Raw genomic sequence first — 26,896 nt, 5'->3', positions numbered from 1 at the left:
AAAGATGCTCTTACCTTACTGCTCTGTGAAACCAGAATAACAGACCTCATGTTTTCGTACTGTCTGTCCAGGAAACACTTCAAGACAGGCCAGCCGTTGACAGAAGTGCAAATATCTTTTCTGTACGTCCCCTCTTACAGAAATTATTTCTAGATACTTCTCAGCAGGTTTTCTCTCAGGCCTTATTGACTGAGATTCAATCACATACTATTCCAAAACCAATCACTGGCATGGCTAATAGTTGTCTTAGAGTATCTACATACTCAATTTCAAAAAGTTATTCAATTTTACTCTCTAAAATGCCTGCATCTTTTTCTAGCAGATTATAGCTTTTCTAGAAGAACATAAGAGCACTTTTCCTCACATTTATATCATAATAATTTCTAATTCTTACCCACCTAATGACTATAAAGTGGTAACTAGTAGTAGTATACACACATACACACACAAATAATACTTTAATATTGATACTTTAATATTTTCTATCAGCTTCACAAAACTACTGACATTTTAAAACACTATGTTAGCAAATCTATGAGGAAAGAACAGTCTTTTCATCGTTGGCAGTAGTTAAGTTAGTACAACCTATATGGAAGCAGTTTGGCAATAACCTTCAAAACTCCAGTTCTAGACCCAGCCATTCTAATTGCAGCAATTCATTCTCCAGATTCACTTGTACATTGTGAATTGTGGTCAGTATCAGGATATTCATTTAAAAATATTTATTAAGAACCTCCCATTGACCAGGCAATGTCCAAGCTGTTGGGGGAGATACTAGGAACAAAATAGAAAAATAGCCCTGCCCTTATTGAGCTTATATTTTGGTACATCATTCTAAGTGACAGTGAAGCAGTGAAAGGTGTCAAAGATAGAGGCTACCACTCATGCATAATACAAGAAGCTATTGGCTAAGCAAGGGGGAGCTTCTATGAGGAAAGAACCCTTACTTTCTTTTTAACAATTTCATAGCATTTTGTTACATAACTATTCCATAATTGAATCAGCCAATAGTGATATTGGCTGGTATAGTGACCAACTCAGCAAGTAGCAACTAGAACCAGTTTATAAACACAAGATGAAGAGGCTTTATGAGTACTAATATGGAATGATCTTCAAGAAATATCATTAAACTAAAATATTTTTATTTTCTTCTGTAATGCGTAAAATGTTTCTGGGAGGAGATACAAGAAATTGACAACCACTGTGTAAGGAGGCAGAGGCAGGGGAACTATGTAGCTGGGGAACTAGAAGGGGAGGAAGAGTTTTCACTATAAGTATCTCTTTGTAACTTTATATTTGAAAATATATTTTTATTACTCAAACAGATTTAAAATTAAACATAAAATAGGTATCATTGTACGTTTGTCACTGTAAAAATACAAATCTATTTTACTATTACTGTCATTAAAATCTCACCTTCTACTTATTATACTTATTAGATATTATTTTTCTGATTCATAAAAGGTACTTTACTTTCTGAATATTATTTCTATTAGGTTTAGTTAATTAAAGTATTTTCAGCAGCCTTTTATCTATCTGTGATGTTCTTTGTACAATAGGAAAATTTACTTTTAATCAAATCCAAAAACTTTTCCTTTAAACCTTTGTATATGTGTGTTTAATTTGTTTGAGAACTCCTTCCAAACCCCAATGCGTTAAGGACAATCAGGCATTTTCAGGAACCTTCTATTACTTTGAATTTATTGGAAGTTTATTTTCATAAGTGGTTTAAGAAAGGCTTCCAAATCCGTTTCTCCTAACACATTTTAATAAACAACTGATTATTGACTCACTGATGTAAAATGCCTATTCGTGGTTTTGTGTGAGCCCCAGGATGGTGGTTAATCCATCAGCATCACCAGTAAGCCCCAGAATGGTCTAGTCTTTCATGGTTGTTCTTTCCCAGCCTTCTGTGTTTTCCCTATAGGCATGTTCTTATCAAAACTCATGCTGAAGGCTCAGCATGCTTTCTCTGAGAAGCTCTCCTCTCCCCTCCCCAGGAGTGTGTACTGAAAACTCTAGCCACTTTGGGACCCCAGAATCTTAGCTGTGGCTCCTCAATCCAGGGATCCACCTGGGTTCTTATTCATAGTGCGCTGATCTGGAAACACTCTCCAGGAAGAATGAGGAGGCAGCCACAGGGCTTTCCCAACTGCCACAGTCCTGCACTGACTGATGTCTGAGGACTGAAAATGCTTCTTTGATATTTTTTTGTCTCTCTCTGGTCACTTGTTTCAGACAGGATAATAAATGCAATCCCTGTTATTCCATCTTGGTTAGAAGCAGAAGTGTCCTAAAATATTTCATAATATGTGGCCGGTCCCCCATTTTGTTCTTATTATTCAATATAATTTTAGTGTTTGCTATACTTTTAAAACACTTTCCAGGGTCCTCCAAAAACCCCACTGGAAATTTGAACAAAATTACCTTGAATTACTAGATTAAATTAGGGAGGTTACCTCTTCACAACGTTAAGTAGTTATATCCCGACATGTAGTAAAAATATTTATTTATTTATTTATCTACTTATTCATTCCTTCATTTAGGTCTTACTTACACTTTTATTAGGACTATATATTTTTATCTTCTTAAAGTGATTGTCTATTCTTAGTTTAATTCTTAGATACTTTAGAGTATTTTTTTGTAATATAAATTCATTATGTTCTGCACGTTACGGTTGGTTATTGGTATAGAGGCATACTCTTGATTGTATATACAGGCATGCCTTAGCAATATTGTAAGTTCGGTTCCAGACTAGCACAACAAAGAGAATATCACAATCAAGGGAGTCCCACAGATTTTTCAGTTTCCCACTGCATATAAATTCATGTTTACACTATGCTGTAGTTTGTTAAGTGTGCAATAGCATTATGTTTTTTTAAATGTACATACCTTAATTATAGAATACTTTATTGCTAAAAAAGACTAACCATCATCTGAGCCTTCAGCAAGTCATAATCTTTTAGCATAATCCTGCCTCGATTTTTTTTTTTATTGAAGCATAGTTGATTTACAATGTTGTGTTAATTTCTGCTCTACAACAAAGTGACTCGTGTGTGTGTGTGTGTGTGTGTGTGTGTGTGTGTGTGTATATATGTTTTCCGTATTCTTTCCCTTACGGTTTGTCACAGGATATTGAATATAGTTCCCTGTGCTATACAGTAGGACCTTGTTGTTTATCCATTCTACATGTAATAGTTTGCATCTGCTAACCCCAAACTCCCAATCCTTCCCTCCCCTACCCCCCACCCTTGGCAACCACAAGCCTGTTTTCTATGTCTGTGAGTCTGTTTCTGTTTCGTAGATAAATTCATTTGTGTCATATTCTAGATTCCACATATAAGTGATATCATATGGTATCTTTCTGACTTACTTCACTTAGTGTGATAATCTCTAGGGCCATCCATGTTGCTGCAAATGGAATTATTTTATTCTTTTTTTATGGATGAGTAGTATTCCATTGTATATATGTATCACATCTTTATCCATTCATCTGTCAATGGACATTTAGGTTGTTTCCATGTCTTGGCTATTGTAAATAGTGCTGCTATGAACATAGGGGTACATGTATCTTTTCAATTATAGTTTTGCCTGGGTATATGCCCAGGAGTGGGATTGCTGGATCATATGGCAACTCTATTTTAGTTTTTTGAGGAACTGCCATACTGTTTTCCATAGTGGCTGTACCAGTTTACTTTCCTACCAACAGTGTAAAAGGGTTCTCTTTTCTCCACACCCTCTCCAGCGTTTATTTGTAGACTTTTTAATCATGGCTGTTCTGACTGGTGTGAGATGATACCTCATTGTAGTTTTGATTTGCATTTCTCTAATAATTAGTGATGTTGAGCATCTTTTCATGTGCCTATTGGCCATCTGTATGTCTTCTTTAGAGAAATGTCTGTTTAGGTTTTCTGTCCATTTTTTGATTAAGTTGTTTGTTTTTTGTTGTTCTTACTGAGTTGTATGAGCTGTTTGTATATATTGGAAATTAAGCCCTTGTTGGTCACATCATTTGCAAATATTTTCTCCCAGTCTGTAGGTTGTTGTTTCGTTTTGTTTATTGTTTCCTTTGCTGTGCAAAAGCTTATGTTTGATTAGGTCCCATTTGTTTATTTTTGCTTTTATTTCTATTGCCTTAGGAGACTAACTTAAGAAGACATTGGTATGATTTATGTCAGAGAAAAAGAAATAAACGGTATTCAGATTCGTACGGAAGAGGTAAAGTTGTCATTATATGCAGATGGCATGATACTATATATAGAAAACCCTAAAGACTCCACACTAAAACTACTAGAACTGATAAATTCAGCTAGGTAGCAGGATACAAGATTAACATACAGAAATAGGTTTCATTTCTTTACACTAACAATGAAATATCAGAAAGGGAATGTAAATAATAATCCCATTTAAAATCACATCAAAAAATAAAATAAAATAGTTAGGAATAAACCTCACCAAGGAGGTGAAAGACTTTTATGCTGAGAACTACAAAACATTAATAAAGGAAATTAAAGATAATTCAAAGAAATGGAAAGATAGCCCATGTTCTTGGATTGGAAGAATTAATATTGTTAAAATGACCATAGAGCCCAAAGCAATCTACAGATTTAATGTGATCCTTATTAAATTACCCATGGCTTTTTTTTTTTTACAGAACTAGAACAAATAATCCTAACATTTATATGGAATCATAAAAGACTCAGAATTGCCAAAACAATCCTGAGGAAAAAGAACAAAGCAGGAGGCTTAACCCTCCCAGACTTCAGGCAATACTACAAGGCTACAGTATTCAAAACAGTGTGGTATTGGCACAAAAACAGACATACGGATCAATGGAACAGAATAGAGAGTCCAGAAATAATCCCATGCACCTACAGACAAGTAATCCTCAACAAAGGAGTCAACAATATACAATAAGAAAATATAGTCTCTTCAACAAGTGATGCTGGGAAAGTTGGACAGCCACATGTAAATCAATAAAGTTAGAACACACCCTCACACCGTACTCAAAAATAAACTCAAACTGGCTTCAAGACTTAAATATAAGACAAGACACCATAAAACTCCTAGAAGAGAACATAGGCAAAACGTTCTCTGCCTCAGTGTTGATGGCTGCTGACTGGTCAGGGTGATGGTGGCTGAAGGTTGGGGTGGCCGTGACAATTTATTAAAATAGGACAACAGTTAGGTTTGCCATATTGATTGAATATTTCTTTCATGAATGATTTCTCTGTAGCAGGCAATGTTGTTTGAGAGCATGTTACTCACAGTAGAACTTCTTTCAAAATTGGAGTCAATCCTCTCAAGTCCTGCTGCTGCTTTATCAACTACATTTATGTACTATTTTAAATCCTTTGTTGTCATTTCAACAGTCTTCACACCATCTCCATCAGGAGTAGATTCCAGCTCAAGAAACCATTTTCTTTGTTCATCCATAAGAAGCAACTCCTCATTCATTAAAGTCTTATGATGAGATCACAACAACTCAGTCACATCTTCAGGCTCCACTTCTAATTCTACTTTTCTTGCCATTTCCACCACATCTGCAGTTGTTTCCTCTGCTGAAGTCTTGAACCCCTAAAAGTCATCCTTCTTCCAAATTCCTGTTAATGTTGATATTTTGACATCTTCCCGTGAATAATGAATGTTTTTCATAGTATCTAGAATGGCGAATCCTTTCCAGAAGGTTTTCAATTTACTTTGTTGACGTCCAACAGAGGAATCACTATCTATGGCATCTATAGCTTTATGAAATGTATTTATTGAATAATAAGAATTAAAATTTGAAGTTCCTCCCTGATCCATGGGCTGCAGAGTGGATGTTGTGTTAGCAGCCATGAAAACAGCATGAATCTTGTTGTACATCTCTATCAGAGCTCTTGGGTGACTAGGTTTATTGTCAATGAGCAGTCATATTTTGAGAGGAATCTTTTTTGCTGAGCAGTAGGTCTCAAGGTGGGCTTCAGATATTCATTAAACCATGTTGTAAACAGGTGTGCTGTTATCCAGGGTTTGTTGTTCCACTTATAAAGCATGGACAGAGTAGATTTAGTACAATCCTTAAGGGCCCTAGGATTTTCAGAATGGTAAGTGAGCATTGACTTCAACTTCAAGTCACCAGCTGCATTATCCCCTAACAAGAGAGTCAGCCTGTCCTTTGAAACTTTGAAGCAAAGCATTGACTTCTCCTCTCTAGCTATGAAAGTCCTATGTGGCATCTTTTCCAATATAAGTCTGTTTCATATATATTGAAAATCTGTTGTTTAGTATAGCCACCTTTATTAATTATCTCAGCTAGATCTTCTGGATAACTTGCTGCAGCTTCTACATCAGCACTTGCTGTTTCACCTTGCACTTTTATGTTATGGAGATGGTGTCTTTCCTTAAACATCATGAACCAACCTCTGCTAGCTTCAAAATTTCTTCTGCAGCTTCCTTACATCTCTCAGCTTTCATAGAATTGAACTGAGTTAGGATTTTGCTCTGGATTAGACTTTGGTTCAAGGAAATGTTGTAGCTGCTTTGATCTTCTATCCAGACCACTAAAACTTGCTCCTTATCAGCATTAGGCTATTTCCTTTTCTTATCATTCCTGCGTTCACTGGAGTAGCACTTTTAATTTTCTTCAAGAACTTTTTCTTTGCATTCACAATGTAGTTCACTCTTCAGCATGTGAAACCTCTCTTTTGGCCTATCTTGGCTTTCAACGTGGTTTCTTACTAAACTTAAACATTTCTAGTTTTTTATTTAAAGTGAGAGATGTGCAACTCCTTCCACTTGAACACTTAGAGACCATTGTAGGATTATTAATTGGCCTTATTTCAATATTGTTGTGTCTTAGGGAATAGGGAGACCTGAGAAAAGGGAGGGAGATGAAGGGGGGACATCTGGTCGGTAGAGCAGTCAGAGCACCACAGCATTTATCTGTTAAGTTGACCATATTATATGAGCATGGTTCATGTCATCCCAAAACAATTACAATAGTAATATCAAAGATCATTGGTCACAGATCACCATAACAAATATCATAATAATGAAAACGTTTTAATATTACAAAAATTACCAAATGTGACAAAGAGACAGGAAGTGAGAAAATGCTTTTGAAAAACAAATGGTGCTGATAGACTTACTCTATGCAGGGTTGCCACAAACATTCAATTTGTAATATCTACACAGCACAATAAAGCTAAGTGCCATAAAACAGGGTTATGCCTATATTAAATGTGTAGCCAGAAATTTTGTTTCCATTTTCTAATTAGTGTCAATAGTTGTTCTGGTGATTCTTTTTGATATCCTACATACGTCATCTGTCATCTGCATTTAATTACACTTTTGACTCATTTCAATCTTTAAATTTCTCATTTCTTTTGCTTTTGTTAATGCATTGTGCACTATTCAATACACACTGAACAATATTAGTAATGGATGGAATAGTTATCATGTTTCTAACCTTAAAGTAAACGTCATACCTTTTTACATTTTAGTGTGATGTTTTCTATTTGTTATTAGTAGGTAGCCATTAAAAAGTAAAGGAAGTTCCCTATTCAGTTTTTCTAGAGATGTTTTATATTTAATCAGATAGAGATGCTGAATGTTGTCAAATGTTTTTCTAATTCTGTTGAGATGCTCATTTCTTTAATTGAATTACATCAATAAATTTGCTGACATTGAAATATTCTTACTGAGAGTTCTGTGGAAATATTCTTACTGAGAGTTCTGTGTGGTCACTTCTATATTTTTGTTTTCATTTTGTTTATTAGTTTTTGTAATATCTTTTTTTTTTTTTTTTTTTGCGGTACACGGGCCTCTCACTGTTGTGGCCTCTCCCGTTGTGGAGCACAGGCTCCGGACGCACAGGCTCAGCAGCCATGGCTCACAGGCCTAGCCGCTCTGCGGCATGTGGGATCTTCCTGGACTGGGGCGTGAACCCGCGTCCCCTGCATTGGCAGGCGGACTCTCAACCACTGCACCACAAGGGAAGCCCCCACATTCTTGAGTGAGTGGTTTAAGATCTTTGGACATTATTGTCCACTTCTATAAAAATAAGGATAGAGATGAGAATCAGGAATAAAATTCTTTGATGCCTTGACTCCTCAGCTCTTGAGAAGATTACATAAGATATTTAATCAGCATTTCTCTTCTGGTCTCTCCATCTTTGTTTCCCAATAAATTCAATCCCTACATCCTCACCTCTTTCCTCAAACCTCATCTTCCAGATACACTTTCAGGTTCTTTCATGCCTCTGGGTTTTGTGTATACATATACCTTCTGTGTTGCACAACCTTTGTGTTTCAGTTAGTTATTTGACGAACAATGACTGATTTTTACCTCTTGCTAGATTAAAAATAACTGAAACATATTGGAAAGGTATTGTGTAGTTCATAGCATAGACAAAACCAGAGCAGTGCTCTGAATCTGGACACCAGGAAACCCTTGACCATCTTATCCATCTTATCTAAGTTACACATAACAAATCTACCCCAGTGCCCATTTCAGCAGCACATATACTGAAGTTGGAATGATACAGAGAAGGTTAGCATGATCCCTAGCAAGGATGCTATGCAAATTTCTGAAGTGTCCCATATTTTTCTGTATTATATACTTCAAAATTGCTAAGAAACTTGATCTTAAACATTCTCACCACAAAAAAGAAATAAATAACAGTAATGTGATCTTATAGAGGTATTAGCTAACATTATGTGGTGGTGATCATACTGCAATATATAAATGTATCAAATCAGCACATTGTACGCCATAAACTTACACAATGTTGTATATCAATTATGACTCAATGTAAATTTTTTAGTTAAAAAATATCTACCCTAAATGATTTCTCCATCACTTTGTCACTCTGCTTAAGATTCAAAATCCCTACAGAAAGATTGTAGTTGGCCTTGCTCATATCAGGTCCTTCACCACCCTTTGGTAGGGTCTGTTCACCTTGACTTGTCATCCTACCAAGACTATTCACAAAGGTGGAGAAGTCATTTTCTAAGGAAAAATGTTTCAATGTCAAAGAAGGAATGGGTTCTGGCAACACCCCCCCCAAAAAAAAAAAAAAAAGAAATTCCCACTGCATTTCCCCATTGTTCGATTAACCCATATTTATTAGGTGACTAGGAGGCATAGTCTCATGGAAGAATGGATCGAATGTCCTATTTCCATATTCCCACAGCACCTTGTTTCTTCTCTGTGTCAACACATACACACCCCAGTATTGTATTTCCTGTTATCACTACAAAAGGTAAGATATTTGAGAGCAGAAAATTAAACCTTAATCCTGCCCTTAGGTATGACTTCCCAGATTTTACCACATAGCACTTGGCATAGTTATAAATTTTGTAAAGGAAGAAAAGGAAAGAAGAGAAGGAAGAAGGAAGGAAGGAAGGAAAGAAGGAAGGAAGGAAGGAAGGAAGGAAGGAAGGAAGGAGAAAGAAAGGGTTAAGGAAAAGAGAGGATGAAAGAAGGAAGGAAGAAAGGAATCTAGAAGAGAATAAATGACAACTCTGTATGATAGAGAAGGCTCTGAGTGGTAACCATCTGACGAACCAGGCTACCCTGAAGATGATAAATTCCTAATCACGGAAGATTCTTATTACCAGCCAGATGAACATGTGACCCATAGTCTATAGAAAGAATTGAAGCTTTAAAAGGAAATTGAACTGGATGACTTCTAAGTTCCCTTTCAGCCATGAGTTTCTATGATTCCTTGATACAAGATCTTAAATGATGAGGACTCAGTGAGGGCAGAAGGACTAGATCCAAGGGAACAGTGAGATCCATATGAAGGTGAGAACTGTGTTTAAAGCATGTGTATCCCTGTGCTTTTCTAAGCCCTTCTTGATTTGGTCAATACCTGTGAAGGAACAACCATGCTTCCTTCCAGTGATTTTCCTGAGAGCAGTTTGACTCATTTCTATTCATCAGTGCACTAAAGACATTAGAAAGCTTCTGCGGTAAGATAGCCTTGCAATTTTTGGATGTACATCTGAAGCCTTTAAAAGATAAGAGAATATGTATGTTTAACTCAAAGTCCCTCAGACCTCCTGGGATCTTAGTTTTCAACATCATGAAACCTTTGATATTTGGGGTTGTTTTGCCATTGACAAAACACTACTTTTATTTCTAAAGGGAGGCTGCAAACTTCAGATGGCCTTTTTCAAAGCAAGTAGATTTTAAAAATTTTTGTTTGTTTTTTAATGTAAATAAATTAGAACTTTGCAAATTTGTTTTTTTTTTTCTTTTGAACCAGACACAAATAGAATACTTGCTGGTGTAGGACTATATCAAATAGCATTTCAGTTTGCTTTAAATGCAAACTTTTAAAATCAAGAATTGAAATCTTTCTTCAAATGCCAAATTGCCTAGAAGTTTCCAGCCTTTGGCTTGCTCTGATATACAAAGCCCTCATCATATATGACAGAAATGAGCTATTATCAAGTATAAAAGAAGCTGTTTATAAAAAAAAAGAGTATCACTACAGAATCAAAATCCCACAAGACAACAAGAAACAAATTATAATTTTAACCATTTCTCTTTTGTAGATAACACATCCTAGTTAACATTCACAGATACTTGGAATGTCATCAGTATTCTAAGCATGAGTATTTTAGTTGTGTCTATATTTCCAATAGATAGGCAAACAGTCAAAAATTGAGATGTACAGATGTAAAACCACAGCACAGAGCCAGGATGGAGTATGGAATTTCTAATTAGGAAGAACATAGAGGAAGCTGCATTTGAAAGGACAGCACTTTGTATTAACATCTCATTTCTTTTGTGTGGCTTGAAGAGGGAGTGGCAGGACTCCCAACAAAGGCTAAAGCCAGGGTCCCCACTCCCAGATCTTCTCTTGGTTAGCAGTTGTCAGAAATATTAAATAAATAAATTTCCTAAAGTTACTAGGTGTATTAGGGTGTATGTGCCTGTGTGTTTGTGTGTGTGTAGGTATAGGGGGAGGTGTGATTATATCTAAATAGCATCTTACAGAGTAATTTCATGTTTATTCTCTTAGCTAATCTTGAAACTTACCCTGGGAAATCAGGAGGACCCATTGGACGGACAAATATAAAGAGGTATATTTTCACTGTGGCAGAAAGACACATCCAAGGAGATCTGCCTAGTTTTTAGCACAGGTCAAACTGAAAATCACTTTCTCCATCCACAAACTTGTCACTGAGCCTCAGTCTTTCGGGTCTGTACTACCTCGCAGAAGTGTTAAAAGATTACACGAGAACACATATAATTGCATGGCACATCCTAAGTGCTCAAAAATGTGGCTATTAAAATATTCTGCTTTCTAGGCTGTCTCTAATACACCAGATTGCATTTTCTAGAATGAATGAGGTTTCTGTGTTATCTCATTTACTGGATCCATGTAGACAGTCACTTTGAATGCACTATACCTACTTGGAACTTGACACACTGGGTACCATGTCCATTAAGTCTTTGTTCCAGGATTGCCCTGCCCTGCTGCCACCGTTGCCACTAGTACAGCTTCGCTGCTCTGCTTGCAGAGGGAAAAATAGCCCCAGAAATACACTTTGAATATGAACAAAGAAATGAGGGAGAGGGAGTAAGAGTCCGCAGAAGACAATCACTGCCCTTTTGTCATTTTTCTCTGTCTGACTGCGTGGGTTTGACTGTCTAGTGACTGTGGCTAGTCCTTTAAAAGTGAGCAAAGGCACGAGATAGAAGGTGGAGGAGGAAAGTCAAATGTCTCTTGCAGGTTTGCCTGATTACTTAGATTTGGTATCTCGCCTGCTGCTGAATCTATATTCTCCCTCGCAGTGACCACCTATCCTGGTTTTTCAGTGCTGAGAGGTTTCCCAGGATGTGCCACTTTCCATGCTAAAAATGGAAAAGGCCCAGGCAAACTGGGACCAGTGTTTATCCTATGCCTGACCCAGATTGTTAAAACCCATAACCTGATGCTTCAGGCCCCACTGGGAAACTCTTCATCTGCCTCTGCTGGGCAGCCTCAGCCCAGCCTTCTAGAAGCCAACACAGGACTCATCTGCATAACATGATTGGTTCCCTGAGTTACATTCTTCTTACACCGCCACATAATTTGCATGGAAAAAAAGAGTTAATGAAGAGATATTTATAATCACATTTAAATTTTTCTCCCATATTTTCCCTTAAACTTTGGCACCTGCTACCACTTGTCTGCTAGCAAAAAAAAAAAACAAAAGGAATCAAAAAGAGCAAACAAATGTTAATGGGAAAACTCAAAAACAGCTGAGATGCTTAGTTTTCAACAGCTTTCTTTTTCCACAAATATGTGGACACAGTTTTGATTCTCTCCTGCATATTTATAACATGGTGATATTTTTTCTGATAGTAAACCTGTTTCTACTTCTTACAGTTGACTGAAAAGTAAAAGCTAAAAATAATGTTAATAAATACTAAGATTTATTGAGTACACCTACTATGTGCTAAACACTAGACTGTGCATTTTAATCAGATTAATTTGTTTACTCTTTACATGGACTTTATGAATTAGGTATTACATCTATTTTATTACTTGAACAAAATGAGGTCCAGAGAGGTGAAATAACTTACTCAAGTTTAATCAAACAGCTAGTAAAAAATAGAGAGCTATGTTTTTGAACCTAGGGTCCAGTGGTCCAGCTCAAGTGTAGTACATTTCCTAGGTGATCACATTAGCATCATCATCTTCAGGCCCTTGGCCTCCTGCACAACCATGAGGACACATGGACTGGAAAACACTGCCTCTAACCCTTCCAGACCTTCAGCCTTTGAAAGCTGTGAACATTTTTCCCTGTGTGCCTGGAAACTCTCAGAAGAGATATCATGTGAAAAAGATAAAGGTTCTCTAACAAGTCTCAGTTTTCTCATTTTTAAAACTGGGGGCACAATACGTACCACTGCCTCTCTCCTGATGTTGAGGCCTCCACTTTTCATCTCCTGGTTTTGCACCCTAATTGGTTACTACTCTATTTATAATCAAGACGGGTGCAAATTATTCCTTACTCCTGAACAGGGCTTCTGTCCTGAGTCCTTGCGTATGTTTTCCATCCTTTCAAGAAAAAGGAAGGGGACATAATATTTAGTAAAGGTATGGTACGAAATATATTCTATAATATATATATATATATACACACATGTATCAGATGTGGCAGAAGAACTTTATTATTTCATGAAGTCCTTCTGTCACTCACAATATGCATTGAGTTTTATGTAACAGAAGTCCAACTACAGTGGTTTAGCCAAGTGGCAATTTTAATTGTCTCCTGCAACAAGATGCCTGCCAGGGCTGGTATGTAAGCTTTGTGCTTCACTGGAGTTGCGGCTGCTAGTCTCCATCATTGCCTCCATGTTCCAGACAAGAAGAAAGAGAAGATCAAGAGCAAAGGGTGAATGCCCGCTGAGTTTGCCTGCATTTGAAAAGTTTTCTCCAAAGCTCCAAGGAGTGACTTTCATTTTTATCACATCATTAAGAACAGTGTCACCAACTACAAAGGAGGCTGGGGGATTCGGTGGTTTCGGCTGGGCATATTGCCACCCTGAACTTAATTAGGGGTTTGTTAGCAAGGAAGAAGATGAAAGCAGATATTGAGGAAGCTCCCAGAAATGTCCAGAGCAGTATGCCCCAAATTCAGTGAGCACAAAGTGATTTAAATTATCTGTCTTTACCTGTTTCATAGAGATGAAGAAGCTTAGCCCAGGTTACACAGCCACAACACACTCTGTCTACCTCCTTCCACTCTGTTACATCATTCTTCAGGGTCTTTGCCTCTAACTTCATCCTTCCTGAAGAAGTTGGAAGGGAGAAGGATCTTCTATTTTTCTTGCCTGAACATCATGGAGGATTTGGAAATATAATTTTTATGTGTACCTCGTAGGCTCTAGAAATAATTCCAGGTACCTGTGTTCTTTGCTGAGGATTCTGTGTTCAGACTAAGCAGTCCTTCCGTGGCCCCATAGCTGATAAGCACAAGACTTGGGGTTCAATGGCAGGTAGGTCAAGTCCCTTGTCTTTTCATCACATAGTGTAACCACCCCAAAATATTTAACATTTAGTAGAAGCAATCTCAAAGATGGAACTACCTTCAAGATCTTCCAGACAGTGGCCTCATATCCAGTCCAGGTATGGATTATTTTCAGTGTGGTCCTCAATTAGAGCAGGAATCTGAGACAGCAAAAGATGTTCTCTTTTCTCCCCTTTCTACTCTGAAGTGTTGTAGAAGCCCAATAATAAAACTCCTAATCCTAACGTAGGTCTTAATGCATTTCACGCATATCATCTCCGCTTGGTTCTTCCAACAGCCCCGAACAGTGGCCCAGGCAGGGACTTAACTCCTGTGTCTGGATGAAGAAGTGGCCGTTCGTGCAAAAATAACAGTTGAGGTCACAACCTTGAACCTATGCTTTTGAATCTTAACTTTCGTGTTTCTTCCATAAGCTCAGTCTCCCAGATCCTTCATAAAGAAGCTTTCAGGAGGAATATAAAGTGAAGTTGCACTTTGTGAAATCATATTTTTATTAAGCAGTATCTAAATTAATATATAATTTCTTTGCCAATCTGGTGTCAGGACTTCTTCAAAACACTCAGATTGTTTTCCTTTCAAAAAATTAATATTCAACTTATTAAGAAAAAAACAGTTATGCACTAAAGAATCACCTGACATTTTTTAGATTAATCTTTTGCTGAAATGTGTCATTATATTAAAATAGGCAATAGCTAATTGTGATTCACATCAAATATTTTATTTTAAATGTGCAACATATTGGAAATAAAGTCTAAGGGCTCCGTCATCGTCCTTGTCGCTAGCATTATTAACAGAGATTTGTTGAACACCTGCTATGAACAAGACCTTGCAGCACATCCTGAGTACAAAAGTGTATGTGTCTACTAGATTGTAGATTTCCTTGACCGCCAGGTGGAACATAGTGCCTTGCACATAGCATGAGTTCAAATATTTATTGCACTGACAAACACATGAAGGATGGAAGAAAGGAAGGATATCCTCATTCACTTGGGGAAGATGGTCTTCCTTCCTTTCCTAATGTGTATTGTTAGAGTACCCTGACAAAACAGTTGCCGAACAAGAGACTTTATCCCTCTCCTCTGAGCCTAGCAGAGTGTACAGCACTTAGGTTATGCTCAACAAATTGTTGTTGGATGAATAAATGGATGATAAATACGTTTTTCTATACCATTAAACGTCTTCATTAGTCTCCATCCTGCCCAGGTCCCTTGCTCTCAGAAGAACACTTGGATATTTTGTCATGTGTGACTGGTTAAAAGACTTTGACCTTATCCCTTCTGAAAGTGACTTCCTTCCAAGCTCTAATCTTGCTTTCACATGCTTCTCTTCATCCAGCCAACCCACTTGTGCAAGGGAATTGGAAAGTCGATAGCATCGTAAGGAAGAACTGGTGTGTTGAAAGGATGGGCATCCCGTCCTTCTGCAGACTTTCTGATCTTTCCCTTTTCCTCAACACACTTCTCTCCCCACCGAAAGCCCTTTTGTCCCTCCCTAATTAGTTATGGATAAGAAATGTAGATATGCCCCTCTGTGGTCTTTAATAAATTAATCCCTCATGAAAGATCTTACTGTGGCATAAAAACAAAAGGTTGCAAAAGGTTGCAACAAAAGGTTACCATCTTTGTTATTAGAATCTGGGAATTGAAAACTGGCTTCTCCTGGGATTCCTTTGCTGCCTTTGTCCGGGAATAGATTTCAGTGCTAAAGGAGATAATGAACAATATCAGGTGATTAGAACAGAAACTGCAGGTGATAAAGAGGAATTTAGTAGAAACTGACTTCTCTTAACTCTTCAGAAAAGTGAGCTATTAAACTGCTGTGGGACATTTCAAGTACAACCAAGGATGCCGTAATTTGAGCCTGAGACCTGACAGAAGTAAATGATTGTGAGTAAAGACACATGGCTTATTCTCAGATGAATCATCAAAGCAAAGTAAAGAGGATCTTAGGAACCACAGATGTCGTCGTCCTCAGAGACCCACTCAAAGCCACACATAGTTAAAAAGATGCATACACACAGGAAAACATACACGTGTGTGTGTATGCACATATGTATATATGCAATCATTATTCCTTACAGTAATCATATCAGGGAGGCACTACCATATTTACCATGTTTCATCCATACTAAGATGCATGTCTTTTCATACTTTCACATCTTTGAATTTGGAATGGATCTTAAAATATCTTAAAATCTCTGTGGGCTGCTATTAAAGATTTTCTAGAGACATCAGCTTCCACTAGTCCCATGGGGGGCACTGTCAATATAAGCCCACTTTAAATTTTCTGCTCAAGAGTTTTTTGCTTTTTGTTGGGGATGAGAGGTTATACACAGGGTTTACAGTGCGAATCCAGAAGGCAATATGGCCTGAGCACTTGTGGTTTCAATTCTTAAGAAAGATGCCCACTCCGCCACCAAGACTGAGGCATGCACGCTTCCTGGTTGTCTCATTATCTCACTTACCTGGAGGGCATAGTCCTTTAGTATCCCAGATTTATGTGGGGGTCTTCTATCAAGCTCCTTAGCTAGAACATTTTTCTTTCTTAGTGGAACATAAAGTAAATGCATACCAGAGACTAGCCAGAGCAGTATTACTACCCCCTTATATCCATGAGGAAACCGAGGCTTAGAGAATTTACGTAACTTTCCCCACATCACGTTGGAAAGTAAACTTGGGATTTAAACCCCTTTCATCTTGATTCAGTGCGCTTTCTGGTGTACCACTTTTTACCGAAAAACAGCTGTGTGACATTGGTAAAATCATTCTCCCCACTGGGCACGGATTTTCTCATGTAAGAAATGAGAATGGATTGAGTAGAAGAATTTTAAAAGGAAGCAGCATGTGTAGCTTACATTTGTATAATACAGGTGTTTATGCTTTTTTAGTCATCTAGCAATCAAATGAACAGTTAGATTTCATTTAATCTACCTTTATAGATGATGAAATTAAGACAGACAGGTGGAAAAACATGTCCAATTTCACACAGAGAGTTAGGGGCAAAGCTGTTGAACCCCAATAAGCCTGACTCATGGGCCTTGCTGAGTCATACTGTTTCTCAGAACTTGTAGTCCAAATGCTCTTCGCTAAGAAACATAACTTCTTCCTGCAGAGTTTGATTGCCACAGTGGTATTATTGGCGGTGCCCTTGGGCCACGTTATCAATGTGCTTTGTCCTTTCTGCAAGTGGCTCACTGGCTATTAGGGGCTCCCTTTGTGCTCTAGCTAGATTTGGCTCCACAGGAAAAGCCTAGGCAGAGGGACTGGAGAATCCAATGGAAGACAGATGGTAGGGTAGCTCCCAGCAGCCTGCTGCTGTCATCACAGGCTTTTTTCCTCTCTTCTGTACCATTAATCCAGGCTGCTACCGCACAGGGCCAGGATCTAAGGTCCTAAAGTTTGGGAGCTGTTTGAGTTCTTAGTCTCTGCCTCTTATAGACATCTACAACTTTGGAAGCGGTTCTCCAGATTTTCCCTTTTCAGGAAATGTTTTTCTAAGAGCTAGAAGATGCCATCTGTGCTGACATTTCATACCCTGCTTAAGAAATAAGTTGATGCCTACAACCATCCTTACTCACAGATGTGCTGTCCCCTTGACCAGTCCAAGTTCCAGGAATAATCCCATTGAAAATTCATAGCTCAGCAGTAAAGCCCCAAACTAGGGCCATGTGGAGGGAGATTCCAGGAGACGCCTAGCTAAGTTCGTTGTCTGTGAAGGTGGACCATTCTTTCAGAGACAGATTTACATAAACCGAGCTCATGGAGATTACTGCAGGGGAGTAAAACTCGCCACTTCAAAATGTCTCTTTGGCATGAAGATTATTTCGAGCCAAAGACAATCGAGGCCCAAAAAACTCAGGAAGAAACTTTGACCTTCATCCTGACTGCCTGAAGAATTTAGAGTGTAGAGGACCTGTTAAAAGAATAGAGCTATCACTAGAGATATATTCAAGGAGTATGGGCTGGGTGTGGTGGGGGAAACTCTTAGAGACCAGAGTCTCTGTGTGTCCCGTTGTCTTTGCATGATCCAGCAAACATTTATTTACCAAACATTTGCTTTTTCATCTCCATGTCAATTGCCTTCTTCCGCTTGGACGTCTCAAACCCCACTCTCAACATCCTCTTTTGTCATCAGCTGAAGATGGTATTTAAATGAAGGTTTTGACCATTTTGACAGGTTAGGTGCTCGCTGCCCATTTGCACAGAATTGCAAATTCTGCGAGGGAGGCTTAAAACTAATCATGAATGTGCATTTTATCCAGTGTGCTTAAGGGAATTCCAGATGACAAGTTCTTCAGGATATTTGCTCTTAAAAAGTATATTTTAAAATTCATAAAATCAGTCTGATCCATTTCAGAAAGTTCACTAGGTAAACAAAAAAATCCCCTATATTGTAAATCCCATAAGACAGCCCCGTTGTCATTTTATATATTTAATTATATCATTTTTCCCAAGTATAACACAGTTAAAATTATAATGTACACATACATATTTCAAAATTCTTTTTTATTGTTACTTAATATATTATAAACATTCTTCTATATTGTCATATAGAAATTCTCTAGTACAACATGCAAAGCCCTTTATGTTCAGTTTCCCTCTTTAGTCTCACCTCTCTCTACCCCAATGTAACACTCTACTCCATCCATATTGAACAACACATGGTTATTGGACATTACCCACTTCCCAACCCACCTCTCACTCTGCCTTCACCTGCTGTATCAGCTGGCTTACAGGCAGGAAACAGAATCCACCTGTAATTGTTCAAATGAAGAGGCTTTTAATATAAGAACTACTTACTGAATGTTAGGCAGGTTTAAGGGAACAAGAAAAGGATGGTGAGGAAATAAATAATGAGATGCTCAGAAACTAGTAAGTTGGGAAGTTCTTATTCCTCGTAGGGCCAAGTAGTCTGGGGACAGCTGAGGACAGGAACCTAGAACCCCAGAGAAGGAGCCACCTGGAAAGTGCTGTAGTCATGGAGAGATGAAACTGATTGAGATGTGGTATCAGAGCAGGGAGGGAGCCGGGTAGAAACACCCCATTTCTCTTTCCATCAGGCCTCTTATTTCCTATCAGTATTTCCTACTGGCTAAACCCTAAGCAGAAACTGAAGGGCAAGGAAGCACCAGTGCTATATTCTGCAGATGTCATCTGGTAGGGCCAGAGCCGCAGGTCAGAGATGCACAGAGAATGGACAGGAAATGCCATCTGAGCCCAAGAGACAATAACCATTATTCCTCCCTAATTCTGATTTATCCTCCAGGCTTCAGATTAGATGTTACTTTATCAAGGATGTGAGAATGGGTTAGTTTCCTCTCTATGTTCTCACTGCTTCCAGTGTTCACCTCAAGATAACACATTTCATACTTGATTATAATTACTAGCAAGGCAACGCCATATCCTGTTTAATATTATTTAACCAGTAGCAAGGAGAGTCTTGCATACAATAGGCATCCAGTAAATATTTGCGTGCTCACCATTTCTAAAGTCTTCATAAAATTTGTTCAAGGAGCTGGACCATAATTGACTTAGTCTTTCTCTTCTATTGCATTTTTAAAGTTTTAAACGGTATCTGGTTCATTATTTCAGTGTTAGCATGATTTCTCTGGTTGAGTTGTAAACTCTTTGAAGGCCAGAGGCTATGTTAATACACATCTCTCTGTATGTCTCTAATTCTAGTACACACACAGACATACACACACACCACATACAGTACACACACAGACATACACACACACACACCACATACGCACCACACATACACAACCTGTCAAGCTTTGGTAGACATGGGATCAGAAACTGCCTAAAGTGGGCAGGAATCTCCAGCTTCCCAAAACTGTCTCCACCTTCTCCTCATAGCTCCCACTCCAGCATCTCTGTATTCACATGCACAAAGAAAATAGGATTCATTAGCCCAACCATCCCAGAGCCTCATGCCAACAAACCAACAAACCAAAAAAAAAAAATTACTACAGCCCCACCTGGCACTGACTGCTCTCTTTCTGGCACTAGGTAAGAATCTGACCCCACCCTTGAACTACTCCTACCCCTGCTAACATCCTGTTTGACTAGACCACACTAATTCTTACTTAATGTGCTGCCCGAGGAGATTTTGTGAGATTGGATAGAAAGAACAAGACATTGGGAGTTGGTAGGTCTGACTTCCTACTGTTCCTCCTCTAGGGACTCACTGAGAGGCCCTGGACACACGGTGCCCCTCTCTGGGTTGCTCCCTTTCTACGATAAGACACCATTTCTGTGGTCTTATTGATTTCTTCCCAGAAGGTAAGGGCTGGGTTCAAACCCTATCTTGCTCATATGTAAACTGGGTCTTCTTCATCATCCTATTTTCTCTCTTGGCTCCCCTTTAAACTGGAATCATGAAACTGAGTTCACAGACTTTTGTTAAGGTTAACTAAAGATAGATGGCAAAGTAGCTGTTCAAAAAAAGATAGTAGAGGGCTTCCCCGGTGGCGCAGTGGTTGAGAGTCCGCCTGCCGATGCAAGGGACACGGGTTCGTGACCCGGTCCGGGAGGATCCCACGTGCCGCGGAGCGGCTGGGCCCGTGAGCCGTGGCCGCTGAGCCTGCGCGTCCGGAGCCTGTGCTCTGCAACGGAAGAGGCCACAGCAGTAAGAGGCCCGCGTACCACAAAAAAAAAAAAAAAAAAAAAAAAAAAAGATAGCAGTGATGTGGTCATAGATGTGGTTGAAATAGTAAGATGGTTCTGGGAGGATATTGTGAGGATGGGCATGGGAAGCAACAGAGTAAGGAAAGGGGATGAAGAGGGAGAAAGAATCACAGAAAGAAAGGAAGGGAGGGAGGGAAGGAAGGAAGGAAGGAAAGAAGGAAGGAAGGAAGGAAGAGAAAGGGGATGAATGGGGAGAGAGAGAGGAGTTTGGAGACAATTTATAGATACGTAAGAAAATATAGCCTAAGTCAATGCTTCCCAGCAGGTGTAGCCACAGTCCAATTTAGCTACCTAAGCTTTAAGGTGGCCTGACTTCATCATTTAGCATTCTAAATAGGTATGTAAATGACTCAGCATGGGGGCTGCAAGTCGGAGGCAGCTTTCGGCAGAGGTAATAATGAAGTGAATCCCATTAGCAATGGAAAGGCAATTAAGAAAAACCCCAATGAAGCTCCAGATCTGAGCATTTAGCTCAAAGATTGGGATTTTGGAGGAAAAAAGGTTAAGCACCGGGAGGCTATTTGTAATGACTTTAATTAGATTGAAAATGAATTGTTTTGCTCTTTTTTTCTCCCTTCAAGTTTGCCTTTTAGGTAACAGAGCATCTGTAACAACACTGAGGTGCACTTGTCAGTCGCAGGCGGTGTTTAGTGAGTGACAGTGATTTCATGATGTGCTTATGCTCTCTATGAGAACGTGAGGAGTCCAGCCATTTCAGTCACCACACCCCAGTGGATAGACCGTACAATTTTTAATAAGGTGTATCTTTGTTTGAGTTGACCATATTATCAGGACATTTACTCCCTAGCAAGACTCAGGTTGAAAATTCCCTTCAACCTCTAGAAATATGTAACATGTCATGGATTTTGGCAACCCAGATTATTGTTAAACACTGTGATTTGAGAGACAAGGGAGTTCACATTGGATGTTGATATTTAGAAACCTGGTAGAATGAAAGAAAGATATTGCAAAAATTACCTTCAATCTTAAAATTCTGTATCATCTTTATTGATATCAACAGAGAGAAGAAACATCTATTACTATTATTATAGATATCATATTACATAGTAATTGGAATTTACAAAGTAATATGTGTTGTCTCATTCTATCTTCGAAAACAAATTTTGATTGAGGTATGAATATCCCTATTATACAGATAAGGAAGCTGAATTGATAGCAGGTTAAATGATTTGCCCAATGTTGTACCAGCTAATAAATTGGCAGAGACAATACACAAACAGAAGCTTTATAAACCTATTGTCCACATCACCCCCATGTAATATGGGAGTTAACCTTAGAGGTGGTTCTACCCAGCAAGTGAGAAGCAAATGTCCAGTGACTTTTCTGCTGCTCTTTAGTGTATAGGTAGAACCAGAGCCTGACTTAGGTCCCGCGAGTAGATTTGAATGGGACCATATAGAGGAAAAGAGGAAAATATTTGGCTGTGGCTCATAACAGGGTTTTATTATCCCAGTGATAGAAAAGTATCCGTTATTTTTAGATTGAAAGTAACCTGGAGGTTGGACAGCCCTCGCCTAACTGGTGGATACATTTCCATGGCAACCGATTATTAGGCAGAGATGGTTTCCGGAGGCAGACAGTCTACAGAGCACCGATTCTCAGCCCTGGCTACACATTACAATCACTGGGGAGCGTTTAAAAAATACTGAGGCCCGGGGTCTACCCCTAGAGGTTCTGATTTAATTGGTTTGGAATATAGTCACAGCATCAAGATTTTTTAGGTTACTCAAAGGAGTCTAATGTGACACTTCATTGAGGACTGCTGTTATAGAATGTGATTTTTAAATATTGTATGCAGTTATAAAGATTATGTACCACCTGGGAGAATTTCAAGGGGTTTCAGCCAGTTCAGCTCCCTGTTCTTTTTTCTTTTCCTTCCTCCCTTCCTTCCTTCTTCCTTCCTTCCCTTCTTCCCTCCCTCCGTCCCTCCCTCCTTCCTTCCCTTCTTTCCACAAATATTTACTGAACACTCAGTTTGATACATTGCTCAGTGCCTCCCTTACACCCATCATTATAGTTTAAACCTCATCCTCTTGAGCCTGGAATATTTGCCAGCTTTCTAACTGGCCTTCCTTCCTCCACTTAGGGTCCCTACACCCGGTCCCACACAGTTCTCAGCATATTTCTTCAAAAATGCTTCACTGCTTATAAGTGATAGCATAGTGTATGTGTCTTTCCCTATCTGACTTATTTCACTAAGCATAATACTCTCTAGGTCCATCCACATTGTTGTAAATGGCATTATTTTATTCTTTTTTATGGTTGAGTAATATTCCTTTACATATATATATATGTACAAGTATATATGTGATATATGTGTATATATATGTGTGTGTGTGTGTGTGTGTGTGTATCACATCTTCTTTATCCATTCATCTGTTGGTGGACACTTAGGTTGTTTCCATATCTTGGCTATGGTAAATAATGCTGCTATGAACATTGGGGTGCATGTATCTTTTTGAATTAGTGTTTTCATTTTCTTCAGATATATACGCAGGAGTAGAATTTCCTGATCATATGGTAGTTCTATTTTTAGTTTTTTAAGGAACCTCCATACGGTTTTATATAGTGGCTAACAAAACAGAAATAGACTCACAGATATAGAGAACAAAGTAATGGTTACTAGTGAGGAGAGGGAAGGGGGGTGGCACAAGATAAGGGTATGAGATTAAGAGTCACAAACTACTATGTATAAAATATTGGGTTGGCCAAAATGTTCATTTGGGTTTTTCTTTAACAACTTAGTAAGTAACAAGGATATACTGTGCATCAGAGAAACATAGCCATTATTTTGTAATAACTTTAAATGGAGTACAGTCTATAAAAATATTGTCATCATGTTGTATACCTGAAACTAATATAATATTGTAATCAAATATACTTCAATAAAAATAAATGCTTCACTGCTTAAAAATTCTCAGTAAATCTGATAATCATATACAGGCTAAACATGAGACTTCATAGTATGGCATAAAACGATCTTACAATCATGTCCCTGTTTGTCTGTTTAATTTTAACTCCCCAAATAAGCAAGTGACACTGAGTTTGGAGCCCAGCAGGAAGACCAAGATCTCTTAACATCCATGGGAATACATACACCATTCTGCCCAGCATTTCATGAAACACTGGATTTAGTTTTGAAACTGGTAGTAGGAAGAAATAAACCAATGATTAAAAATGCTTCTGATTGCCCTGAAACTCAGTCCTTAGAGGCAAATAAGTAACAGCCATTATACATCTCTTGGCAGAAGCTGCTTTTCTGAGGGAGTGAGGCGATGGTTGGAGCACTTGAACTTTTCTTCCATTAAAGGTAAGAGCAATATTGCAAGTGACAGTTCCTTGGGATCTGAATTTTTGGTCATTTTTTAATTTTAATTTTTTTATACCCTTCGTTAGAACATACTATAGTTGGCTTCCCACAAAGTACTGAAGAACTTTCCGATTGTGTTGTATTCCGGTATTTTAAAAGGGAAAATGTCAAGAGAGGAAAATGAAATCTCTTTCTTTGGACAACAGCACTGGTCACTGAAAATTATGCTATTTGAGCTGGATCTTGGCCAGGCTTCAGAGAGAAGCCTGTGACATGCTCAGTCATGGGGAAAGGGGCCATGCTTGACTTGGTGGGCACAGGTTAAAGGACACCAGTCTATATCCAGAGAGATTTAACAACTTGTGTTTGGTCTGGACAAGCTTTGACATCCAAGGATGTCTGATCTAAGGTGGAGGCCATTTTTTTTTTTAATAGCAGTGCTTTAAGTGGCAGCATCTGATCTTCAGCTGCCAGTTTGAAGTTGAGGACTGGAGACTGTAAACTCCAGGGAAGTAGGGTAAGTTTAAATGAAGGACTGTGATCCTGAAGAAAGGAATTAGAGCAAAAGCAGATCAAGAATAAAGCTCAGTTGTACGTCTCATGTGAACAAAGCAGGCACTGGAGGGATGCGTAGAGGATGGGTTCCCTGAACTCATCCCAGAGTTGTGTATCAATCATAGGATAGAAAACTAATTCTAAATCCCATTTTCTTGGGAGTCCTGGAGCTACCAACACACTCCACTTAGTGATCTGTAGTGTTGCGGAAGTTAATTTTCTTTGTGTCCGATGTCCTCGTCTGTAAAACGGGGTGGATGGTGAGGGCACCTACCTCACAGATCTGGGTGCTGGGAAAACATGGCCAAGCGTGGCCATCACTCCTCTCAGTGACCGACTGACCGCACTGAATGACTCGGGCAAAACTGCTTCCATTTGGTGATGTGCGTTTTGACTGTAAAATATTACTTGCAAATAGTGCTATGGTATGGCATACAATATACAGAAACAATAAGCAGTATAAATTGATCATTCATAACGTAAGTTTTTTTTTTTCTTTCCACACATTCCCTTTCTGAAATGCCAAACCTGGCATCAGTCCTCTGGGATACTGGTATAATTACATGATTTTGTATTCGAAGAGTTGCTTCTTATTTAGGTTGCATGAATGTCAAGTTTGGGCCTTACTTTCGGTTTGCTTTAGGTTGGTTTTGGACCTTTGGACTCTTAACAGCAACTTCCATTCAGAAAAAAAATGCAGTCAGGTGAGACTAGATTTGCCACCAGTGTACTGCTATATATGGCATATGAAAGTAATAGCCCAAGTGTATTTGGAAGTACTCGTGATAACAAAGTACATGACCTACCTGAACAAATGTGCAGAAAATAGTTCTATGAGCTCCTGTGTGCTCTGACCCTTAGAAAGTAGGTATCGTCAAACCACGCTTGCAGGTGAAGAGTATGCTCCTAAAATTCACCCAGGCAGGCTGGAGTTGCATTGCTTTTAGAAAAGATTCGAAAGCCTGCCAGTGTCTAGATAATCCCTTGGGATGGAGCCAGGCCAGCAGGTTCTAGCACCTTGAGAGGTGGTGGTGACTATGAAATGAGACAGAATATATGGGCACATAACAGTGTGTGTAGAATATACATGTACGTTTCAGAGTTGAGCATGGGGAGAAAGTTAAGGTTCCCTAGGATGGGCATGTAAGAATCTTCAGGTGATCATGCGTAGTCAGGAACCAAAGCAGTGTAATGGATTATTGCATTGATTTGCTTTGTGGCACAATTTAAGCATACTTACAAAACACTAAAGGGAGGAATAACATTCTTTAGGTTCACAGACAGAACAGTAGATGAGAAACACTGCAGTAAGCACTCTCCAGGCTCTGCCTACAACCCTGTATACTCGGCTTTAGGCATGATGCCAAGGGAGTGGGCAAGGAAACCAGACTCAGAGACAGCACGAACTATCTCCTTCATCTCAGCTTGCTTCTAGGACCATGGTTCTTACACTTGAGCCTGTATCAGAATCACAGGGAGGGCTTGACAAAACACAAATGTGGATCTCTACCACCAGAAGTCAAAACTGAGTAGCAGACCTACTACTCTTTAATACTCTTTCTCCTGCCCTTTCTGTATCCTAAAAGGGTGCATATGGGGTAGATGGAAACCTTTCTGCTAATCAGCTAATGAAACAAACTCCTAGAAGACTCATAACTCCAGTCTTTCACATATACAGACATCTGAATTCTTGCTGAAACACCCAAATTATTACCGATATAAAACTGAGGCTTGTAGAGATGAAGTGAATCGTCTACATTCACACTGGGTGGCAGAGGTAGGATTCAAGCCCACATCTCTTGACACTAGATCCGTGATTGCTTATAAAACACTACTTATGGTTGGGAGTTCTGGGCTGAGTGACTCTTTATGACCAAGATCATAATGAAAATAGGAATTTACACTGTAATTCCACTCTAGCATAAACAGCAGGAAGTGAAATTAAGTTAAGGAAAGCTCATGGCCTTCACTGTCAGTGAGAACATCAACAGATCTCTTTGGGAGTCACTCAGTCTAAGCCAGGCAGACTTATCTCTCCTTCTTGTCTTTATTTCACCAGGGCCACCTGGCTGCGTTCTGCTTTACCGGAGACTTTGGGGTAGTTTGAGTTGTTTTCCTCTGTTAAAAAAATAAACCATAAAAGTCTCAGTAGATTTTATTGATGAAGGAAGATAAATTTGCAAAATCATTGAAATCAGTCATATTCAGGTTTACACCTTTATAGCCATCAGTCTACTTGTGATCGTATCAAATACTAACTTGTCTTTTCCCATGCAATGGCTAAAATAAACAAATGACAAACA

The 26,896-nt window shown here is 38.8% G+C and overlaps 1 long non-coding RNA gene and 1 other non-coding gene across 2 annotated transcripts in view; both read left to right on the top strand.

Annotated features, from left to right (window-relative positions):
- Nucleotides 1-26,896, top strand: part of LOC137231334 (uncharacterized) — a 260,868-nt gene that overhangs the window by 32,857 nt on the left and 201,115 nt on the right. Inside the window, exon 2 of the long non-coding RNA XR_010946461.1 lies at nucleotides 23,977-24,038. This is a non-coding gene — a long non-coding RNA (uncharacterized lncRNA). The remainder of the gene's footprint in view (nucleotides 1-23,976; nucleotides 24,039-26,896) is intronic.
- LOC137231405 (U6 spliceosomal RNA) lies at nucleotides 8,484-8,589 on the top strand. The gene has a single exon (XR_010946526.1). It is a non-coding gene; the product is annotated as a U6 spliceosomal RNA (small nuclear RNA).

This window comes from Pseudorca crassidens, chromosome 9 (assembly GCF_039906515.1).
Source record: "Pseudorca crassidens isolate mPseCra1 chromosome 9, mPseCra1.hap1, whole genome shotgun sequence".
Taxonomy (NCBI): Eukaryota; Metazoa; Chordata; class Mammalia; order Artiodactyla; family Delphinidae; genus Pseudorca; species Pseudorca crassidens.
The sequence above is the reverse complement of the archived record's forward strand: the minus strand, read 5'-3'. Positions and strand labels throughout refer to the sequence as shown.